This window comes from Salmo salar, chromosome 13 (genome assembly GCF_965601325.2).
Source record: "Salmo salar chromosome 13, fSalSal1, whole genome shotgun sequence".
NCBI classification, from domain to species: domain Eukaryota; kingdom Metazoa; phylum Chordata; class Actinopteri; order Salmoniformes; family Salmonidae; genus Salmo; species Salmo salar.
This window is the reverse complement of record NC_138303.1, coordinates 95,096,460-95,102,169: the sequence shown is the minus strand read 5'-3', so window position 1 is coordinate 95,102,169 and position 5,710 is coordinate 95,096,460.

Below are 5,710 nucleotides of genomic sequence, written 5' to 3'. Positions count from 1 at the left end.
CAGCAGCAGGACCGCTACCTCCGCCTTTGTGCAAGGAGGAGCAGGAGGAGCACTGCCAGAGCCCTGCAAAATGACCTCCAGCAGGCCACAAATGTGCATGTGTCTGCTCAAACGGTCAGAAACAGACTCCATGAGGGTGGTATGAGGGCCCGACGTCCACAGGTGGGGGTTGTACTTACAGCCCAACACCGTGCAGGACGTTTGGCATTTGCCAGAGAACACCAAGATTGGCAAATTCGCCACTGGCGCCCTGTGCTCTTCACAGATGAAAGCAGGTTCACACTGAGCACATGTGACAGATGTGACAGAGTCTGGAGATGCCGTGGAGAACGTTCTGCTGCCTGCAACATCCTCCAGCATGACCGGTTTGGTAGTGGGTCAGTCATGGTGTGGGGTGGCATTTCTTTGGGGGGTCGCACAGCCCTCCATGTGCTCGCCAGAGGTAGCCTGACTGCCATTAGGTACCGAGATGAGATCCTCAGACCCCTTGTGAGACCATATGCTGGTGCGGTTGGCCCTGGGTTCCTCCTAATGCAAGACAATGCTAGACCTCATGTGGCTGGAGTGTGTCAGCAGTTCCTGCAAGAGGAAGGCATTGATGCTATGGACTGGCCCGCCCGTTCCCCAGACCTGAATCCAATTGAGCACATCTGGGACATCATGTCTCGCTCCATCCACCAACGCCACGTTGCACCACAGACTGTCCAGGAGTTGGCGGATGCTTTAGTCCAGGTCTGGGAGGAGATCCCACAGGAGACCATCCGCCACCTCATCAGGAGCATGCCCAGGCGTTGTAGGGAGGTCATACAGGCACTACTGAGCCTCATTTTGACTTGTTTTAAGGACATTACATCAAAGTTGGATCAGCCTGTAGTGTGGTTTTCCACTTTAATTTTGAGTGTGACTCCAAATCCAGACCTCCATAGGTTGATAAATTGGATTTCCATTGATTATTTTTGTGTGATTTTGTTGTCAGCACATTCAACTATGTAAAGAAAAAAGTATTTAATAAGATTATTTCATTCATTCAGATCTAGGATGTGTTATTTTAGTGTTCCTTTTATTTTTTTGAGCAGTGTATGTAACCCACAATGTGTGGTCTATGTACATAGCCATCCCCATCATGTTTAGGGCCACAGGATGTTTACTGTGACTGGGCCAGAGTGGCTATGTGAAATCTCTAGCCACACATCCCCATCATGTTTAGGGCCACAGGATGTTTACTGTGACTGGGCCAGAGTGGCTATGTGAAATCTCTAGCCACACATCCCCATCATGTTTAGGGCCACAGGATGTTTACTGTGACTGGGCCAGAGTGGCTATGTGAAATCTCTAGCCACACATCCCCGGGGAAGAGTGTGGGGATGGATATATGAATTCTCCAGTAACACATCCCGTGTGTGTGTGTGTGTGTGTGTGTGTGTGTGTGTGTGTGTGTGTGTGTGTGTGTGTGTGTGTGTGTGTGTGTGTGTGTGTGTGTGTGTGTGTGTGTGTGTGTGTGTTGCAAAGAACACAGGTTATTTGTTTAATGGTCTGTGTTGGATAAGACATGAATGTTCATCTTTTTTATTTGGGCCAAAAACCTCACAAAATTAATTTCTAAATGTTATACCATTCTCTCTTAAAAATCTATACACAATTCTAACAAGAAGCTTAATTTTGTGCTTGTCAGTTTAAAGACATTGGGTTAAAGGCGCGGGGGGGGGGGGTTCAAGCTCTAATAATCATGATAGTTTGAAACGTTGCCAATTTCAGAACTCCAAGCAGTGAGCACATACAGCAGTACTAGTACTACTTGACTTGAGCCATGCAACAGCCATGTTGTTCATCAACATATAGTATCATTTTAATGCAATTGTGATAAATGAATAGTGAAATATGTATTTCCAGGAGACAGGAGTTATGTTGGAATATTCCTTCAAATGTACAGTATATTTATTTTGACATGCCAATACTAGAAGAAGTGGTGTTCAACTCTGATTTATCCTAATGGTGTAGGCATGCAGTGTAATCTCATTCTCATAATGGTTTAAGAGGAAAATGGCAAATTAAAAAGTAAATTAAGTTCCTAAATAATTAAATTGAAAATCTACTGTTGCATATCTTTGGCATACGAGTACCAAACCGTATCTTTGTATGCATGTGTGTGTACTGGCATGCAATACATGTATTTCTATTTGTGTGAGTGGGCATACACAGTATGTGTGGGAGATTTGTTGTGTATGTACAGATGTAGGATCTTAATTTGGACCGTATTGTCACAGCAAAATTATCTGCAGCACCAAGATTAGAATGTTTATTCCAGAATGTTGCTTGATCGGTTGTTAGACTATTAGCTGGCCAAATGCAGGCTACATAAAAATGTCAATCTCAGCAACAAAAGAGTGATCAAATTAAGATCCTACATCTGTATGTGAAAGGACCATTCTTACAATTGTGTCTTTGCTCTCCATACCTCCGCCTGCTCCTGTAGCATCCTTTTACTTCAGATTCCTATTCCTTCTGTAGCTGTTCGTTATCCTGCCCTCTGCTCCTCATTTAGACACACTACACTTCCAGCCCATGTTGTCCTTTTTGCTGATCTTTTGTTATCAGGCTGAATCTGACTGGCATCCATCCAAATAGGTTGCCTACTGCACTCCTGCACCGCCTTGACCTGCATGAAGACAAAGGGTATGTATGTATAACTTTTTAAAGAGTATCTTAAATAAATCCCATTGCATGTGAATCAGTACTGTACATTTAACTAAATGAGTATGCTCTGTACAATCTCATAAAGTAATTACCTTTTCCCCCTCAATATTAATTAATACAGCACAGTGCATACTGTACAGTAGAATCATTTACACCATACTCTCATCTGCATATTTCTCATTAAGGTATTGGACTTAACAAGTGAACTGTTGCATAAGCCAAACAAAACTGTTCATCATATTCTGGCGTGGCTAGCATGTATTTAGGATCTAGCACAACTTTTCTCTAATCCTATTAGATTGATTAAAGCATGTTAAAGACTATGAAATACAGTAGTGTATTTAACCAACTAAAAACAATCAAGGCTAACATATCCAACAGCATACTATGTTTCCTCTCCATAGAAACAGTTGATTTCTGTTAAATTTGAATTACATGCAGTTGAGCCCAGTAAAGACTGAATTGTTTGGAAAAGGTCCAACTTTCACCTCAAACTGTGCTGCACTCCATTAGCTAATGTAGCTTGTTAAATGTAGCTAAACTGAAGAAATAAGTTAGAATAAGTAAATAAATAGAGATTGTACTGTGATTAATGAGTAGGGGGCTGGGAAGGTATTGAGGTACCCCACTGTCTCTCTAGTAGGGATTGGGTAGTGAGCATCAGGAGGCTGGTGAGGGAAGGACAGCTCATAATAATTGCTGGAATGGGGTGACTGGAATGGTATCAAACCCATGGAAACCATGTGTTTAATGTGTTTGACACCATTCCAATAATTCCTTTCCAGCCAATACTATGAGCCCGTCGGCCCAGGGCCTTTTTGGGGCCCAAGACGAGATTTGAAAAGCGGGCCAATTTGTTTAGTGGCCCCTCTCCTGGAGAGTTTAAAAGTTCATGTCCTGCAATTCTACACATTTTGCAATGGGGCAGAGAAAATTACGTTGCTTATGCCTGGAGCCAGCCCTGTGTCCTTCCCAATTAAGGTGCCACTAGCCGCATGTTGTAGTGAGGTACCGCACTGGGTCGTTCCATGTCATTTCACCAAACCATGACACCCACCATCTCAGATCGTTCTGAAATCATTTCTGTAGTTAGAAACAGATAAGATTAGCGTTCCTGCAACACTATTTTGTTGAAATATTAAGTTCATTGATTGCACCCATATTGGACATTTAAATGTATAGGATTCATATAATATTAAATAAATATAGTCCATTACATCTTATTTGAACCAAACTCTTTTCTCTTTTCTAGGGTGGCTTTTGACCAAAGACATGGTGAAAAGCCACCCACGGGCCCCCTACACCCCACGCCAATCCCACCCCAACCACAAGTCTGCCCTTACCATCAATATTACCATCAATATTACAAAGTACAATCACTGGACAATAAATTAGAGAGGTATGATCACGAATATCCTACCAATTGGACATCAAAAACTGTAACATCTTATGTTTCACCGAATCGTGGCTGAATGACGACATTGAAAACATTCAGCTAGCGGGATATACGCTGCACCGGCTAGACAGAACAGCACACTCCGGTAAGACGAGGCAGGGTGGTCTGTGTATATTTGTAAACAAAAGCTGGTGCACGAAATCTAAGGAAGTCTCTAGATTTTGCTCACCTGAAGTAGAGTATCTCATGATAAGCTGTAGACCACACTATCTGCCAAGAGAGTTTTCATAAAAATTGTATTTTCCACCACAGACGGACGCTGGCACTAAGACCGCACTGAGTCAGCTGTATAAGGAAATATGCAAACAGGAAACTGTTCACCCAAGCGGCACTCCTAGTGGACGGGGACTTTAATGCAAGGAAACTTAAATCAGTTTTACCTAATTTCTATCAGCATGTTAAATGCGCAACCAGAGGGGAAAAAATTCGACATCACCTTCACTCCACACACAGAGATGTGTGCAAAGCTCTTCCTCGCCCTCCATTTGACAAATCTGACTATAATTCTATCCTCCTGAATCCTGCTTACAAGCAAAAATTAAAGCAGGAAGCACCAGTGACTCGGTGTATAAAAAAGTGGTCAGATGAAGCAGATGCTAAACTACAGGACTGTTTTGCAAGCACAGACTGGATGTCATTGAGGAGTACACCAGAGCAGTCACTGGCTTTATCAATAAGTGCATCGAGGACGTCGTCCCCACAGTCACTGTACATACTGTATGTACATACAGATCTCCCTACTCTTTTGCATTTGCACACACTATACACAGATTTTTTCGATTTTTCTTTTCTATTGTGTTATTGACTGTTTATGTGTAACTCTGGGTTGTTGTTTTTGTCGCACTGCTTTGCTTTCTCTTGGCCAGGTCGCAGTTGTAAATGAGAACTTGTTCTCAACTGGCCTACCTGGTTTTAAATAAAGGTAAAACAATTTAAATAAAACATACCCCAACCAGAAGCCATGGATTACAGGCAACATTCGCACTGAGCCAAAGAATAGAGCTGACGATTTCAAGGTGCGGGACTCTAACCCGGAAGCTTATAAGAAATCCTGCTATGCCCTCAGACGAACCATCAAATAGGCAAAGCGCCAATACAAGACTAAGATTGAATCCTGCTACACCGGCTCCGACGCTCGTCGGATGTGGCAGGGCCTGCAAACTATTACACACTACAAAGGGAAGCACAGCAGCAAGCTGCCCAGTGACACCAGCCTACCAGATGAGCTAAATCACTTCTATACTCGCTTCAAGGCAAGCAACACTGAGGCATGCATGAGAGCATCAGTGTTCTAGACGACTGTGTGATCACACTCTCCGCAGCCGATATGAGTAAGACCTTTAAACAGGTCAACATTTACAAGGCCACTGGGCCAGACAAATTAGCAGGACGTGTACTCCGGGCATGTGCTGACCTACTGGCAGGTGTCTTCATTCACATTTTAAACATGTCCCTGATTGAGTGTGTAGTACCAACATGCTTCAAGCAGATCACCATAGTCCCTGTGCCCGAGAGCACTAAGGTAACCTGCCTAAATGACTACAGACCCGTAGCACTCAC